We start from the raw sequence: 18260 nt of genomic DNA, 5'->3' as shown, positions 1-18260 counted from the left end.
TCTGGAAGAAGGTAACACATTAACCTGCTGCTGCCCACCGCAGCCCTCCCAAGTGGTGGCACGTGGCCGTGTTGCCTACCCTGCCCCCGGGCACTGAGATGTCCGCTCCTCAGCTCTGGCTTGAAGTTGCAGTCTCCTGGTTTCTAACCCTAGAGAAAGGCACTTCACTCTCCCATGTTCTCGTGCTGCAGAAGAGTTAATGCGGAAGGAGAGAGGAATTTAATCTGCTCTACTATTTATGCCTTAAATTTATTTTCTTACTCTCCTTCTTTAGGCCATTTTTTTTCAATCTGGAGAGATCCTTCTGGGTAGAAAAACACTTCTTGAGGGGATTATGTTTCACTCTTTACCAGCTAAGCTACAGACAAATATTTCCCCTGATAGTGGTGTTAGACGTCCCTCTGCTCCCGGCTCCAGCAGCAGGCGGTTCAGTCTGAGCCCCACGGCCACCCGGGCTCTGCGGACGGGGATTCCTTCGGAAGGGTAAATACGAAGGACCGCACCGCAGGTACCGCGCACCCGCAGAGCAACCGCTCGGGAGGGCTCCCGGAGGGCTCGGAAGACGGGTTCTGCGGCACGCACCCACCGCGCCGTGCGGGGAACTCCGGGCCCAGACCCCGCAGCCCCTCCGCGGTGCGGGAGGGGCGGAAGGCGATGCGAGGCAGTTGGGAAAGAGTTAAGGGAAGGTGGCGGGGAAGGCCGGCTGTCGGAAGCGAGCATGTGCAGATTGCAACCGCATCCACACTACGGGCGAGTGTCACGGGCGCGTTTCGCCTCTCGCCGTCGCCGGTCGCAGGGCACCCATGGACCCCGGTGAGGCGAGGGCCCGCGGCGGGGGGGGACGCGACGGCCGCCCGGCACCTGCCCGGGAGGCGCGCCGGCGCCTGGCGGCCTCCCCGCAGCCGGAGATGCGCCGCCCGGGGCGGAGGGCGGGCGCCCGGCTCTACCGCTTTCGGTTTGGCGGCAGGGGCCGCCTGCACCGCCGGGCCGCGGCCGCGCCTCCCGCTCGGCGGGCGGTCGTAGGGTAACCGGGCGGGCGCCGGTCTCGGACAGACAAAGGCGGCGGCGGGATCCGCAGTCGCCCCCTCCCGGGAGCAGCAGTGGGGAGCCGCGACCCCGAGCGTAGCCGCCGCTGTCGAGGGGTGCGGCGGTACGGGGGCGCGGAGGGAGCTGCGGGGATGGGGAGGCTGGGGCTGCTTTTCTTCTGAGATGTGACGTGTTTTGAACAAAGCGAGATGTTGTGAAATGTCCCGGTTGTATTGGTTTCACTAACTCTTTGTGCTGGGAAAGGACAAATCCGTGTTCAGCCCCCCAGAACAGGGCGGGGGGTGGGGGGCCGACAGCCCCCTCAGTGATTCCTCCGCAGCCCTGGGAACTGCTCGTGCTGCGGTGCCGGGAGGTCAGGAACCCGGATATCAGCGCCGCTGAAACGAGGATATCCTTCTGCCGCTGCTTTTACATTTAAATCGGTCTTGGGATGTTTGTTCTTGTTCCATTTTTGGTATGGAAAACATCCAGAACAGCTGAATTTTTGCGAAATGGAAAATGTGCTTCCTCCCGCCCATCCCCTGCAGCAGGGTTCTGACTACTGTCCCCTGGTTGTGCGGCGCGGGGACGCAGGGAGGATCGCCCTCCCCCTGTCCCCTCTCTGTCTGCCGCTGTGCAACGCGGGGCTTCCCGGGGAGCTCCGCATCGCCGGCCCGGGGGGAGAGCCGACGTGCAAAGTCCCCCAAATCATGCAGCATAGGCGGCGCATCTCTGTCAGATGAAATGTTTGGTATTGTTCTCTGGCATCATGTGCTTGGCAGGTTTGTTCCAATTCCCTCCCAATTCCCAGGAAGAATATTACCTGCAGGGGATGGGGATATTTGCAGGTGAGGTGTTGGCAGTTCCACGATGGAGCCTTATGTTGGGATTTGCAAAGGGACCGGATTGCCCAGAGTGTTGTTCGTGGCTTGTGAGTACACTGATGCATCAATACATGAGCTGCATCAGCTGAAAACGGGGTTCGCTGCTGCTTGGGGATAAATAGAAAGCCCTGAAAAGATGAAACATCCACAGGAAATAGCAAAAGAGGAGGGACTGAGATGCAGGTGTGAGCCTCTGTGGCCACTTTTGCAGGTGCTGGGGAATGCACGGCAGAAGATCTGCCCACAGGGCACCACCATGCTCACGGTGTACCCTGAGGGTACCAAACCAAACTGTGGTGCCCCTCTGTACATGTGGTTTTCTGTGCCTCTGAGGCATGATCCTGCTGCAGGGCAGGAGGCTGAAGCAGCTTACTCTGGGGAGGTCTGATTTTGGGACTCTGGATGCTGGGTCCCAGGGCAGGCTGCAGGACAGAACCAGGGGCCACAGTGTGAGTCGTGGGCAGTGGTGGATGGGGGCTGAGGGCAGCACAGGGCCCTGCATAGATATGGAAGGTGTCTGGCCATGGGGCTCTGCAGTTCTACTGGCAGTGTCATAGCGCGAGGTTAAGATGAACTTAACCTTGAAGCGAGGGGGGAAGGGTTCTTTGGGTGAGGTGGTGGATCTGGCAGTGTTTGGAGCCTTCAGACTGAGGTATCTTTTTAAGATCTGTACTTCAGTTCAGCAGCTTGAAGAAGTTCTAAGGAGTGCAGATGCAGGATCCCCTTGGCCTTTTAATTTGTTAGTCTGCTTATTCCTTCACATCAAGAGGGTGAGTTGTGCTGCAGTGTCCTGAGATATGCACATCACTCATTCATTTGGGTACAGTGATGGCTGCACCCAGTTCTCACACTACAGGGCTGTGGGTGGTCCCTTGTGCTGTGCAGGAAGGGTGCTCTCTCTCAGTGCGCAGTTCACCCACCAACTGCAGTTCTTGTTTTCCTCTGCAGCACCAGCAATGAGCCAGGTGAGGCTGATTGCAGTGGGAGGTCTGGGGAGGTGGGAGGTGATGGCCCTACCAAGAGCCATCTGAACCCCAAGAGGAGTTTCTGATCATGGAAGATGAAGGAGAAGCAATTGGGAGAGCATCCAGAGAAGAGAAGCCCAATGCAGTGGTATGAAGGAGTCCTGATGGCTGGCCTGGGAATTGCAGAATAAATGGGAAATTTTATTGTTGGTATTTGTGCATTAGGACTCTTTGTTTCTGGGTTGCATTTAAGGATGTTGTATTTAAGGAAATGAAATCAAGTTGTTTGTTTATTTGTTTTGTGGATTTTTTTTTCCTTAGTCTCTGGCTGCTATTATTACAAGGTAAAACAAGAGAGCTACTAACATGACTAATTAAAGGGCAGTAGTGTGTCGTTCCCCTGGGCTAATTATTCTGTAGAAAATGGGTCAATTACTTGGATAAATTGTTTGCCAGCAGGAGGCAGGAAAAGGCCCCACTGCTCCCTGTAGAATGCTGCCTATCTCCAGGTGAAGGCTTTGGAGAGTTGCTGGAGGCCAAGGTGTTCAGATGCTTAGTGCAGACCAGGCAGGGAGTGGAAATGTCTCACACTGTACAGCAGAAATAATGGTCCTTGCGTTTCTGTGACAACACATGAAACAGGAGCATCCAGATGGTATCTGAGCTCTTGGTGAAAAGACTGTGCAGGCAGCCAGAACAAGGCTAGTGAAGGCTTAGGCTTTCTGGACAGATGACCAACATCTCTGCTCATTTCTGATTAGTCAGAGGTCAGAGTTCCTGGTGGGAAATGGTGCTTCCAATAAGATGTGGTGCAAGATAGAGCCTGGACATTTCATGGGCTGTTTAAAACAAAGCTGAAGGGCATCTACCTGCAGGTATATATCGCTCTTTAATATGTCCCCGTAGGCTAAGTAAAAGTTCAGCTGCTTTAGAAATTTATTTGTAGCCACATCTGAATGAGATTGTCGTTCGTGTATGAGTTCAGAGGCGTCTAATTGGTCTGTATAAAAGAGAGTAGCATTTTGTTACCTTTGTTTTGTTCTAGATTTTTATTGTTGCCAGCACAGAAGTTTGCCACAACCTCAATCCCCTCCGCCCTCGCAGGCTTCTGTCAAAGCTGGATTAGATTACAGAGAGAATCTTCTCTACCACAAATGTGTGCCGTCTTGCTTTCATTGCATAAGATCCAAGCATTAGGAGTCATTGGATAAGTGCTGATAGCACGAACAGCAAAACAGGGAGGGCTCCTTCCCAGCTGCCCCACGCTCAGGTGCTCTGGTGCTGAGCCTGCACTGGGGCTGCTGCCAGGCACCGTGTTGCGCTTCTCGACTCATGTGGGAGATAACGAGGTATTTCTGATGGGGGAAGCTCTCTTCTTGTACAGACAGCTGTGACACAGCGTGCTCTCAAGTGCCTCTTTTCCTTGGTTTGTTTTTGCCCAGAATATATGAGTGGGAGATGGTCAGACTCACCCAGCTCCACCAGCTTAATTTGGCTAAGAACTTCTGGCTGAATTGCATCCATACACAGCTCTAGGTGGGGTGGGTTCTTGCTGCGATTGGTGGTGTTGGCAGAGCTGGGTGTGCACAGCCTGCAGGATGCTCTTCAGCCGAGGGGTCCTCCTTGGATCTTGGATTGGCTGAGGCTCACGGTAAGGATGTTTCCAGTATGTCCCAGAAGATAAATGATTTCTTTTTGTGAGAAATGATTTCTATTTGTGGTGCCTGGTGTTTTCAAAATGTGCATGTGGTTCCCACTAGCGGCATGATAGGTGCCATGTGATTGGGTTTATTTTGATCCAGCAGGTCTTTCCAAGGCAGGTCTCTCTATTAAGCCTTTAATTGGTTGTGGACTTGCACAAGAGCTGCAGGATGTAGGGCAGAGTTTATAAAATTGCTCTAATGTCTACTAGCAAGAGAGGAGCTGCGGTGAAAGTAAGATAATTACTTGGTAGCAGTATAGAGCTTGGCTGTCCTTGCTTGGGGTTTCTCATTGCGGGTTAATACTTTGCCATGGGGATGAGATACTGGGTTTCCAAAACTTTACCTTTGGTTACTTCAGCTGACAGGAACTATGTGCTGTAAGTGGAGCTCCAGGCAGCTGAGCTGCTTTCTGTGCAGTTGAAGACAGAGGTGCATGTATAAGGTAGACACTTTATGTTTTAATGGAATATATCTCATGGATATGCAAAAGATCTATCTCTATGGTGCAAGTTCTTCTTTGAGCTGATTATAACCTTTTGGAAACAGTGCCTAGTTTTGATATTTGTATTATTAGCTATTACTGCTCACTGCAAAGGCAGCTGAAGATTCAATTCTTTCATGGATTAGCTACAGTGTAATTAGGTTTTCAAAGAGCAGATCGATAGGTACAACATGTTCTTTTCTAAAAATGCCATGTATGCACATGTTCTGATTTACCTCTGCTTTTTCGAAGTAGCAGCTCCAGGAGCTGCAGCAGTGCTTAGTACTGCAGCCTCAGGTTGGGGTATGTACTGTGGAGTGGGGGGGAATTTTGGATTTTGTTTTCTTTTTTCTTTCCTAGGTGGTGAAAGTAGATTCTCGTGTTAGAATTGTAGTTTGCATGGTGTGAGACTGGACAGTCCTTGTTTCCCTAACAATGTTATGACAATGACTAGAATTTGCTGCTCTTCGGACCAGGGCTTAACAATGTTTGGAGTACTAAATAAGCTGTAAGTGCTAACAACAATGCTTCCTCAGCATCTTTCATCTGAAAATCTTACTGTTCTTAATGAATTTTGGTGCCTCTCTGTGAGGGAGGAATTACTACTGTCATTTCGCAGAGAAGTGGATAAAATAAAATGCTTTCATAGAGACATTCTGAAAGCCATTTATATTCAGGAATATTAATGCTTCAACTCGCTTTTGAGCTGCTATATTGTCTTTTCTCTTTTGCCAGATACAGCTATAGGTATTAATTTTGGCAGAAGTTTGGTAGATTTATTTTTTTTTAATTGGGTTAGGAAACATGAAAGTGAGACATTATTATGCAACATCTCTAAGTGTGCATGTGATACTTGAAAAATGGTAATCAGATAAATTGCTAAGCAACTGTACCCTGCCTTCAGTTACCAAAAAGCCAGTGACTTTGCTTTCATGATGTAACATGCTCTATACTTCTCCATGAAGCACGTGTAGGTGGAGTTCTGTGAGAATTGCTCCTTTTAACTCCCCTCCTGCTTGACTGCCATATTGTGAGGTCAGGTTTGACCGTGGTTTTACAGAAATGTATTCACAGAACCTGAAAGCAACAGAACAAATGTTAGATGAGCTGTTCAAAATAATGAAGTGTAAGTAAGTGTGTATATAAGGAAACAGCCATTCTCTCCCACGGGCCTTCACCAGCTTGTAAAGAGCAGGCCATGGCTCATCCCTGGGAACGCGAGAGGTAAGAAAATGAGTGAGAGACTGATGTTAAAAGGCACACATCAGGGAAATGTGGTGAGCTGTGGGGAACCTTGAACACCACTGCGACCCATTTGACCTGAGTGTTGAGAGATGCAGTAATGCACAAGAACCTGTATGTAGAGCCAGCTGGTTCGTTCTCATTGTCTTAGCAAGAAGGGAATGGCAGGAACATCAGCAGTGAAGTGTGCATGGAGAAACAGTAAGTAGGACTCCGATAACATAAGGCAGATTTAGGGGATTTTGTTTGAAACCTGACTACCTGATAGATTACAGGATCTGTCTTAGAAATTCTGCAGGGTAACTGCAACAACAACAAAATAGACTCTTGTTGGTTATTCTAAAATTCTGCTTCTTGTTGGTGACCATCCACAGCAGCATTTGCAGCTCCTGTGGCTTGTGGAGCACCGGCCCAAGGCTCTCCAGTTCTCGCTGGTGCCAGCGCTTTTAGGAGCACTCTGAGACTGAAGGCCTTCCAGAAGCCACAGTGTGCTGATGTGGAGGTGTTTGGGAAAGGATGCTCCTAATCTTGAAGGTGCTTTGTTTTTTTGCAGGTGGCCGAAAGCTACTTTTTATGGAGTTTTGCAATCTTGTTGCTGTGCTCCTCTTCCAGCCCAGATGTCATCTCATGGGATGGTGCAGCCCTACCTCCTGCCTTTGGGAGGGAGTGCCATGTTCTGTGCTCTAAGTACCTTGAGTCTAGGGATCCCAGGGCCTGGCTGCTCCATGCGCAGCTGGAAACCTCAACCAAAGGACAGAGGAAAGGGCGTGCTGGGTTCATTTGGGTGACATCTGCATCACCCTCCGTGGAGGTCTTGCAGGGGTTAGAGGGTGGGGGTGCATTGCTGAGAAGTTGTTTGCTTTCTGCTTTAGATAAACTGAGCCTGGGTGCTGCTCAAGGGCTTCGCTGTTGGTGGAACATCTCAGTTTAATTACCAGGTAGTGGCATGGACCTGAGTTTCCTTCTCAAGTGCACTTTGCAAATCATGAAAAAGCATAAGCAAACAGGTGAAGGAACACGCAAGTAGCCACTTGGCAGCCAAGAATTTCATTTCCATCCAGTTCTCACTGGATGAGTGCTGCTCCTTCGCTTACTGACGTGCAGCACTTGCCTGCTGGTGTTGGCATCTGAGAGGAGCCCAAGTCTTGCATAACAGTGGGCTTCAGATTCTTTCTTCCTTTTTTTATTGAATGGCTGCACCACTGCTGAATATTTGTTGTAGTTGTTGATTTTTGCTAATACAAACATTATACCTTTTTAATCATTAGCATTTCTATACAAAAAGTTCACTTATCATTTATGTGACCTTTTCTGACCAGCCAAAGTGCTGTGAACTCCAAGGTCAAGCCTTTATCTTCAGTGCTGCATTTCTGCTTTTATGTTACCACACAGTCTTTGCTAACAAAGAGTTTCTTTTTCTTTCAAGTGTAGATACACGTGCGACTGAAGCGATGGTTTCTCAAACATTTTGAGCTCATAGAAATGAAGGAGGCTTTTTTGTTTGCTTTTCTTACTGAAAAAAAGGATCTCTTTCCTGCTGGGTGGAGCCCTGAAAGCCAGATCTGGGAGGTGATATGGCTGAGTACAGGGAGGTTTTTGGTAGCAGCGTTCAGATGAATGGCAAATCCCTTGATTGGAGTTTCTGTGACACTGTGGGCGGCCGTAGGGCTGGTGCTAGCAAAAGGGCTGAGCTGCGCAGCAAGGTGCAGGACAGGACAGAGCTGTCCCAGTGTTATCCCCCTGCCAGGAGAATTTCTCAGCTCCGCTCTGTCCTTCACTCCCATGCCAAACCTTTGAGTAAGGAACGGAGCGCTCACACCGAGATATGTGGAACTCACCTGGCAATAAATATACCCTTTTGAAAATGTTGTACTTTGTTTTTTTTCCAGGGTGTGCCCAGCCTTGTGGCAAACAGTGGGTGTATGTGTTTATTAACTGGCTTCAGAGATGGGAAGCAAAACAAGTGACCCAGAGCACAGCTTCTGGTTTAAAAGCAGTGGTGTGTTTTTCGGTTTTCAGGTTTGTGCCTTGAAGGAGTCAAGAGTGTTGCAGCTGCTTATTTTGTATCATTTTGTTCTCCTCTCTTTTATAGAACAAATTATAGTCAAATAGATCTGAGTATGTAAAAAGAGTTCTCAGTGTTATTTAAAATGCATTTCTAGGAAATACTTTTTGAAGTTTTGTGTGCACGCATCTGATAAATAGCTCAGTAGAAACCTATACTCTACTGTTACAAAATGCATACAGTGAAAATAGCATATGTGTGAATAACTTACAGGAACATCAATTTTAGAGCAATTTAATTGAGAGCTAATAAACAACAGCCGCTCTTTCCAGTGTGACGTATAAGTACCTGGCTGTTAAAATAGCAGCTATTCCTCATGGTAAGAGAGGCTCCAAAGCAGACGTTAACATCAATGCATGTGCAGGAAGTGCTTGGTGTGTCTCATGATACTCAGGTTACATTGATTTAATTAGTAGTTTTATGCTATTCATCACTCTGCTGATCTTGGTGGGAAGGTTTTGTTGGGGGAGGATAAGTTATTTAATCTGCATTTTTTTTATTGGAATATGTTTGTAGTTCAGTCTGATCTAAAGGCAAATGGTGTATTTCTTCTATTGTTTGTATTGTATTTCTTTGTTTTTAAGAGAAGATGTTTCTCTTGAATTACTGTTGGATTTAGGTGCGCAAAATTTTACATTCATTGGGATCTGATAAATGTTTATAATATCTAAAGGAGGTGGGGTGCAGATGGATGAGGCCAGGCTGTTCTTGGTGCAGCAACAGGACAAGAACAATAGCCTAAACTTTTATGTGGGAATCTCCATAATAATATGTGGAATAACTTTTTTATGGTAAGGGTGATGGAGTGCTGGAACAGGCTGCCCAGAGAGGTTGTGGAGTCTCCTTTTGTGGAGGTATTCAAGACCCATTTGGATGCCTACCTGTGTGATCTATTGTAGGGTACTTGTTTTAGCAGAGAGGTGGGACTCGATGATCTCTTGAGGTTCCTTCCAACCCTTGCAATTCTGTGATAACGTGAAGATCCTGTTTGTTATGCAATCTGGCACATAGTTGTTCTTGCTCTGTAACTTCGTCACATGCCATTAATCTAGAAAATTGCTGTGTGTAGACAAGTCCTCAGAGTGTGAGATCTGTGAGACTGAAGTGGTTATGTGCTGGATATTTTTGTGTTGGAACTGGCACCTCAATGTGTGACTTCTGCGCAAAGCAGCACAGTGGCACCCTGAGCGACAGTGCCTGAGAAGCGGAGGGCAGCTCAGGCATGTGGCTCTTCTCATGGCCTGGGTCTGATGCAGGGGCAGGTGGCAGCCTCCTCACCAGGGCAGGGGGGAAACAGGCTGGGGGCTGAAAAGGGCCTGCCTGTGTGAAGGTGTGGAGCAGAAAAGGGAGGGGAAGGAATGTGTGGTTAGAGGGGAGATAGGGAGGCAGTGTTAGGAGGAGGATTGGGATGAAACTTTAAAAAATAAATTAACATATTTAAAATGGTTGATGGGCAGGAAAAAAAGACTGAGCAGACACTTTCTGGTAGATCCTCTATGGTTAACTGAGCCCTTGTCTGAGATGGCAGTGAGGAACCTTTGGTCGTTGGCTCTAGCGCTATGCTCCTCGTGTTTGTCATGGCAGGGATCCAGAAGGACAGTATGGAGCAGAAGGACCCAGCCCAGCTTGGGGAGTGGCTGCCAGCCCGGGACTGGGGCAGGGGCAGCACTCATCTGCACTTGGTAGAGGTTGGCCATCCACACAGCCAGGTGCCAGGGCTGAGATACATATGTTGTATTTTGGGTGTTGGAAGGTTCTCTCGCATTGTGCCGCATTAACATTAACCTGTGCTGCTTTGCTTTATGAAGGCTGCCTGGTCGCCACGCTAGCTGCTGGTTGCACGCTCCTGTCTCGAAGACAGCAGCTGTCTGAAGCGGCTCGGACCTGCGGGGACAGCCTGGCCTCACCACGGATGCTGTGAACTGGGAGCTGGCCAAAGTGGGAGAGCTGCTGGATCCCTCCCAACAGGTAGGGTTGGGGGGTAGAAGGCAGGAGTGGGCTGCAGCACAGCAGATATGTAGAGTGGGTGAGTGTGGACAGGAGGTTGCTTTTTGGAAGCATGAGTAAGGTTGCAGTTTGCATGCATTGTCATTGGTTTCTGTCTGCTTCATGTCACACTGTTCTGATCGCTCGTAATTTATATTGCCAAGCTTATTCCAGCATTATTGTCACTTTAAGACCTCACCCACAGATAGTCTGAAGAAGTCACAGCAATCAGGACAGTGGAGCACTGCCTGAGCTAAAGAAGAGCAGTAGGTAAGGAGCAGGGGCTGCTCTCTGCACAGGTGTGAGTCAGATGATGCAGAGTCTATTCCTGCCTCTGAGGAACTGTGCAATCTCTGCACTCAACAGTGCTACTCTGCTGATCACAGGCTCCTCTTGCCTGTACCTATTGCAGCCTGCTACAATTGCGCAGAGTAAAACGCTACCAAAGTGAGAGGTTTTACATTTGAGTGAAGAGTTGCATTGATCCTAGTAGACAGGCTAGGCATTGTGGGATATCAGCAACAATCCCTGGACCCTGCAGTGTTCTCAGAGCACTCTGCAGCACAGTGCCCGAGCAAGAGGCAAAGTCAGGTGCTCTGGTGCAGCTTTCAGCAGTTTAGAGTACAGTTTTGTTTTCTAGATTGTGGCTAAGGCCCTCATGGTAGGTCATGCACAGTACTTCTCTGACATGGAAATCACTTTGAGTTCTCCATGCGTAGCACCTATATGTTCAGATTCACATAGCACCTCCATCATAGTCTGCTCTCTGTCTCAGGAGTCTCGTGGCCCTCTCCTTGTGGTGGTGTCCAAGGGATCCCTTGTGGTACTGTCCCAGTCACACAGGTTGCCTTGCTTGATCCCTGCCCCTCTTCTGGGAATGGGCAGCAGTTCTGGACAGCTACTGAATAAAAGCAGTGGGCTGAACAATGACAATGCAAACGATGTAGGTAAGCAGGGTCAACAACTGCTTCAGGCTCTGCGTATGATCTTGTTGCTGGTTGTGCAGTTATACACATGCCCTCAATTGGTCAGAATGTCATCTCTTGAGCAGCAAGGTTCATGCCAGTTCTGCAGGTTATGACAAAGCAAGAGTCAACAGCTTCTCAGGAAGTTTGCTGCTGCTGGACCATGCCTTGGAGTGCACCCAGACATTCTGTCAGTGATGCAGCCATGGGTTCTTCTGGAGAAAGCTGTGTCTGGCATGTGCCCTGAGGTATAGTACTGTTGCTGTGAGCAGAGCAAATGCCGCTAATCGCCTGCCCTCAAGAGCCATCAAAGGAGGCGCAGACATCTCCTGTTACTGTTAAAACAAAAACTGAGCACTGTGTGGGCACAAGAAAACATAGATCCATTGGCAGCAGAACAAGACTATGAATAATTAATTCCTCCAGTGCCTCCTGTATGTGCCATCCACTTGGGCTGCTTGGAATGCCATCTGCTGGAGATGCAGACAGATCTGCTCCCAGAGCCACAGGGACACGACCCTGCAGACTGCATCACTCTTCCACTCAGTCTGCCCTTCTCCAAGAACCTGTCATATGCACTGTTGTGACATCCTTGAGGACACAGAAGTAACCTTTGCTCATTCTGTGGGCTGTTGGTAGGAACTCCCATAGCACCAATGGAACTGGAATGTGTCTGATCACTGATAGAATCCTGGAATGTCTGTGGGAGGGAAATGAGGATCAAGAAGGAAGCACTGACTGCTCCCTTTTGTGAAAGCTGGTAGGGGGTAGCACCTTTAGTGTGGCTGCACCTTGTTTTTGTAAGAGAATTTATGCTATGTTAGGTTGTTTCTATGTCCTACTGAGAAGCCAGACTCTCGTCTGCCGAAAGTCCTCTGAGCATAGCTGGACTTTTCTTTCTTTACAGAGTACCTTAGCATAGAAGAGGGTGCTTACGTGCTGTAAAATATATACCTTTTCTCAACTCATGTACTAGTGGGCATTTGCTCCATAATGATTGGAAAACTTGGCAGCTGAAGCTGAGAGGTGCCAAGGAGTTGAGGAACTACATAGGCTAAATTCTGAACTGCTGTGAGCTCTTGGGATAGATGAGCTGGGAGGTCAGAGGGAACTTGCTGAAGACGTTTTCAAAGGCTCACCACAAAATTCACAGACACGGGGGAGAATTTACCCTCTCTGACATGTTAGTATGAAGATTCTATCAGCCATTTCACATACCTGGGCTGCAGAATGCACACCTTATTTTAGACTTCTAAGTATTGTCCCCCATTTTAATTCTGCGTCTTCCAGATTTGCTCTTGGCTTCAGGCTTTTGATGAGAGATTTAGACTTTTAGTGTGGGAAAAGTTACCATTAACCAGCAACTTCTGCAGAAGTAATGGGCTTCTTTGGCAACAGTTCAGCCCTTGTGTTTGCAGCTGCCTAGCAATGTCATCTACCTTGATCGAAACTGGATGTTTCGATCTAGGAAAGACCCTATAGCTCACATCCAGAACAGTTTTCAGCTTTCAATTTAACCTTCTCACTGAATTTGCCCTAAAAGTCACTCACCTCTGGGGCTGTCCTAGTCCAGAAGCTGAGGGAAGTCGTAGGTGGGAAACAAAAGTGAAATCCCAGCCTGGGTTTTGAGAGTGCTTTTTGAAAGAAGTGGAGTAAGTGTGCTGGTGAAAGTCTGCCCAGCTAGGTGGAGAGGTGGGGCCTTTCACAGAGTGGCTCTGAAGGAAGAAGGTATTTTTCCTGAGGCAGGTAAAAAGTGTTTGTCTTCCTGTGGTCTGGATAGAAGTGTGGAGATTGGAAAAATAGGGTTTTTTTTTCTTTGTTTTCTTTTTTTTTGTTTTAATCAGATAAGGAAGCAGACAAACAGAGCAGGAGGTGGATGTGTGGTTTCCATAGTGATGTAACTGTGGAAGCTTTTGCATGCTGAGCTTTGCCTCACTGTAATCACACTTAAAGGCTACGAGTATTCAACTCTTCTACAAGGGGAATGTAAATGTACGAACACAGAAATGAGAAAAATGCAACTGCATGGCCAAGAATATATGGATGTTGGGAACCTTATTTTTGTCATGGCTTGTTTTTTTTATCTTTACCTTTATCTGTTGTTCTGTGCTGAGTCAACACACGTGATAATACTGTTATAATACCACATTTCTTGCTGTACCAGTCCGTGATATGCTGACTTGTGTCCTTAGTTTTCTTCTCATCTGTACATGCAAACATTCCACAGCACTGATAGCTGTCACTCTGTTCACCCACAACAATTTCAAACAGGTACTGATTGAGAAACATGTTCCAAACTCTTTCAACATACCAGCTGATCAGAGCACCACCCTCTCTCTACAGCTGGGGGGAAGGTACTTGATGCTGCTTCTAACCATCACCTCAGCTGTTCCTGTAGGCTGTGGAAATGAACTGCACGTGACATTAAACTGTAGTTTATTTGGGAATTTTTGAAGTGTTTTACTATTAAAAACAAACAAACAAACAAAAAACCTTTGGGGGATTTTTTTTTTTTTGCATTTGGAGAGAGATGGTTATGAGCTTAAGTGGCTGAATTTGAAAGCATTCAAAAAAAAAGATGGGGTGCCAAATTTTTCAGCATCTCAGTTGATGGAATATCAGCAGGTCATAGAGGCAGATAAAGAACATATCTGTGTGCAAATGCTACACGTTTACACATCTGACAACTAGACAAACCAATCCTGCGTACCCACCTGCATAGTCTCCATGAGTCACAGGCATCTGTGCCTCCTCGGCTTCCTCTTTTAATGGCGTTGCTGGATGCTTCCCATGCTCTTCCTCTGAAAAAAAGTCCCTTACCTTGGGCATTTGTTTTGCTTGTCTAATGGATGTAATGGGTCATCTGTTCTCTTTATAGACAGGAATGTTAATTATTTTCAGAAAGCTAATTAGGTTGCTAATGAGAAGCTCTACTACAGTAATATTTCCTTTAATTATTCACTCTTAAGTGCTGTACAGAAGAGAAGAAGCTTATTGAACATGCTGTTAAATATGAATATGTGAATCCACTCAGAGATGCACCTCCGGGTACCCTGGAATAAAAAAATGCCTTGGTGAACTCCAGCATCCATGTGACACAGATGACTGAGTAGACAAGGGTGATGCTGGAGCCTTCCAGTCCTGCAGCCTTTCTGACTCTATCTGGATCTAGTACTGCTGCAAGTGGCTGATTGCAGTTGCTTTCTGTGTTCCACTGGTGCTGGATGGTTTTTGGCAGTATCTGTAACCAATTGTGCAACCTGCCAAACCTATTTGTAACTAAATGCAGTTCTTGTGGCAGCCAGAGGCATAGCAAGGTGGGGTGATTAATCCACAGCTGTATCTCAGAGTGCTGTGAACCTCAGCAAAACGGAGGTTTCATGAGTCCTTTGTTACTGTGCAGTACTGTTTAGCCCCTCACATCTCTTGTGGCCACTGCATCTTTGGTTTTGCACCAGTTTGCACATTGTTTTGTGAGGCAGCACAGCTTTAAGCTACCCAATCCATGTGTTCACTTTGGCTCTGACTTAGGAATATCATTTTACTTCTCCATTTGAGACCTGGGTGCTACTTGTCTAATTTTTTTTTCTTTCCCCACCCTTCATTGTAGAAATCTCAATGGCTTTTAGAATTAATCTGGAAGAGCTATGGTACTGCAGATTTAGGTGTACCTCCAGAATGAGAGACGTTGGGTAGATCTCCAGTATCTCCTGATCTGTAAGTGCTGAGCCTTCATGCCGCATCACATCTTTGCAGCATTCTCTGATGTGTAGTCTAATTCCTGAGGCTTCATCCCAGCCTTCTAACACCTCTGCCACTTGATTTCTCCTATGCTCTCAGTCAGACTCCTGGAGTCCTTTGTGTGCCATAGCTCTGTCAGGAGGGGAGCAGTGCTCTGTTGAAAGGGGACACGTCCAGGCAGCAGCAGGAGCTCCCTGTGCCTGTGTGCTGATCATCACAGAGCCTGTCACAGAATGAAGGGTGGTTCTGCCGGTGTTGTGGCTGCAGTGTAGAACTTTGTACGTTATAATGTGCTGTCAGTGTCTAAATTCAGATGAGTGGGAGTGACCTAAGGCCTAAATAGCTCAGAAAACTGTTACTAACATAAGGTTTTAGAAGTCACCCTTCAATTCTAGAGTGTTTTCAGGTACAGATGTACTCTGTTCTGTGTTACACATGCACTTGTTTAAAAGTTGCTTTTACATATGCAAAGTGTAAGTTAACTTTGTATATTGTTACAGCTATGGGAACTCTGAGAAACAAGGAAAATAGAGTGAAGCAATCTGGTTAGGTGCAGGATAGGTTCTAAGTTAGGACAGGTTTAAGCACAAGGAGCACACTTGAAAAGTGCCTCAGTAGCCATTCTAAACACCTTGGTTTCGCTAGATGCTGCCATGCAAAGTCGTGGCACTAGCATGAGTTGTCATGAGTGCAGTGTGACAGGTCTTTTGTTGTATGGATTGAGACTGCTCATATAATGGAAGCACATTCAGTCTGATTTAGCCATGGTAGGTGATAAGAACTTAAATTCTTATTCATCCTACCAATAGTGTATGCTCAAATACCTGCTGATTGACATAGAAGCCCTCGCACACTGCTTGGTGTAAGTGCCTCCTGAGAGGAATGGACAGGGTGACCAGTGTGTGTGCCTCCAGGGCTGCCAACAGCAGATGTGTGATTGAAATGACAGTTCTTAAGCATTTTACATAAGCAGAGACAACATATGCTGCTGCTCTGGTTCCATTTGCTGTGGATCATCTGATGCTCTGTTTGTTGAACACATGTTAAAGATGATTCTAAAGGAATTTAGGTATGCTTTTTGTTTGTTTTGGAGAGGTTTTTTTTCTTTCTTATGTTTTTGGTGGCTGATGTGAGTAGGATTATATTGAAGAATTCTGTATTACTCTTATCAGAAGATCATTCCTCACACGCAGAGGAGAGCTGTCCCTTTGCCCAGAGGCATGAGGTACCTATTGTTGCCCCAAGGAAAATAAGGTAAAGAAAAATATCTTTGTGTTTGATAAGACCTGAGATTATCCCACTTAATCTTGGGTAAACTGAGGTAAATAAGTGATGATTCTACAAGCTTCAAGTGCCTGTAGGGAGGTATTGGGAAGGTGCAGGAATAGTGCCCTGGTGATACCAACGTGCAGGCTCCACTTTTGTTTCCAGTATGTCCACTTGTGGCTGCCATCACAGCTTGGGTTGACTGCTAGCGAGAGGCTGCAGAGACAAAGCTTGTAGCCAAGGTACCTGGGAGTGCCTGAAGTTTTTGAGTTCATCCTGGTCTGTATGTGGTGAGAGAAAGTTTATATGAAATTCAAAAGCTAGTAAAACTGCCATTCAAATAATTTGTCAGAATCGTGTTCTGCTGTAGTAATGGTGTAAAGCAGGTGACTGCAGCCTGAATCTCAAGGAACAGGCGCCCCTATTAAAGGTTCTTTTCAGTTAATATTAACAAGAGCTCTGTGCCTGCACAAAGGAGAGGTCAATTCCTCACTGCTAAACTAACGGCTGTGTCTCCTAAATAACATGTGGGTTGTTTTTTTTTTTTGTTTTTTTTTTAGAGTATGTCTTTATCTTTTATCTTCAGGAAATTGCAAAATAAAAGCTGAAAACATAAGCCAGGTGTTAGGGGCACTCCAAACAAAGAGCTGAACAGAAAGTCCCAAACAGAAAATAGCCTGGCTCTGGAAAAGCCCTGTTCTGCTCTGGAGCCAGTGATGGGTTGCCACTTGGGCAGGATGCTTCTGTCACCTCTGGCCAAGGCCATTCTGTCTGAACACAAAGGGACAAATACACAGTAGCTGGATGAAGCATTAGGTTACAGCAGGATAAAATGAAGTCAGGTGAATTGCTGTTCAGTGACAAGGTAGGGACCACACCATGGGCTCCGGAGGGGCAGTTTGCCTCCATTTTGCCCTCCTGCTGCACTGTGATGTGGCCATGGTGTTTTTCTTTTCTGGGTGTTCCCCCCAGGCCCCAGGAGGAAACGGAGTCCTTCTTACCAGGTGCAGAGCACAGTAAGCTTCCTCTGGCAATGTCACAGAAATTAAGGGACAGCTCGGTCATTGTGAGAAAATGGTTATGGGAGGTATTAAGAAAGAATTGAACTCTGTGGGTGGAAGCAGTGATCTGACCACTTCCTCTTACACATACGAGTGGAATGTAAATGTCACTGTGGAGTGCAGCCTGGTAGGGAGCATCTTTTCTCATCTTGCAGCTGACAGTGTCCTTGTACATCACAGGATTTGGTCACTAGGCTTTGTGAAACTTTCAGAATTCTACTCTTGGGAACTGGGTGAGGTATCTTCTACTCAGAACTCCTTTTCCTTCAAAGATTAAGTGCCATAGGATTTCCTAAGGAGTGGTAATATGTTTGACAGCAGCTGATGCTGGTGAGGTGCTAGAGCAGGGGTGAACAGTAAGATTCGGGTACTTGGCTGTGTTTGGGCTTGGAGCTATTTGTTGTGTCAGGTTTCTGTCTCTGATCTGATCAAAGTAATAACATCAAAAAGTTGCTGAATATATGTCTGGGTCTGCGGTGGGTCTGATCTTCTCTGGAACAAGCATCAAGCATCTTGTCTGTGGAACCCAGCAGTGAAGACAAGCCACGTGCATTGCAGAGCTGAAACCAGGCAGACACTGACTGCCAATTGCTCCTCCATAGTCATGTCCCTGTGTGTTCTGGAGGGCCCTGTATGCCCATCAAAGTGTTTTTGTGAGTGTAGTTTGGTGTTAGTGAAAGGTAGTGACTGGACTGTTCAGAAATTCTGAGACTGAGAATGTGAGCTTTATCTGTTATACATCAGTATGAGAGGCAAGTAAATGAATACAGAGTCAACTGGTGTCTGGTCTCTCTTTTGACATGGCCAAGGTTCCTGGCTAATTAGTGCCTGTGGTTGGATTATGAAGAATCTTTGTCAATCATTTGAAATATAAG

The 18260-nt window shown here is 47.0% G+C and overlaps 1 protein-coding gene across 12 annotated transcripts in view; it reads left to right on the top strand.

Moving 5' to 3' along the window:
- The first annotated feature begins 346 nt into the window (after positions 1–346).
- Positions 347–18260, top strand: part of TMEM229B (transmembrane protein 229B) — a 32615-nt gene continuing 14701 nt past the window's right edge. The window contains exons 1-2 of one of the 12 annotated variants that reach the window (XM_042864253.1): positions 347–483; positions 10175–10334. The gene's annotated coding sequence lies outside the window, so the exon portion shown is untranslated. Of the gene's footprint in view, positions 509–728; positions 814–1852; positions 1875–3846; positions 4225–4250; positions 4527–4670; positions 4810–4864; positions 5021–9770; positions 10335–14948; positions 15035–18260 lie in introns of those variants that run through there. The other 11 variants (XM_042864209.1, XM_042864243.1, XM_042864262.1 and 8 more) reach the window with 11 other exon arrangements.

The sequence above is a fragment of the Lagopus leucura genome, unplaced genomic scaffold, assembly GCF_019238085.1.
Source record: "Lagopus leucura isolate 7727_CA_CO unplaced genomic scaffold, USGS_WTPT01 Super-Scaffold_1, whole genome shotgun sequence".
NCBI lineage: Eukaryota > Metazoa > Chordata > Aves > Galliformes > Phasianidae > Lagopus > Lagopus leucura.
This window is presented reverse-complemented; position numbering and strand designations above follow the sequence as displayed.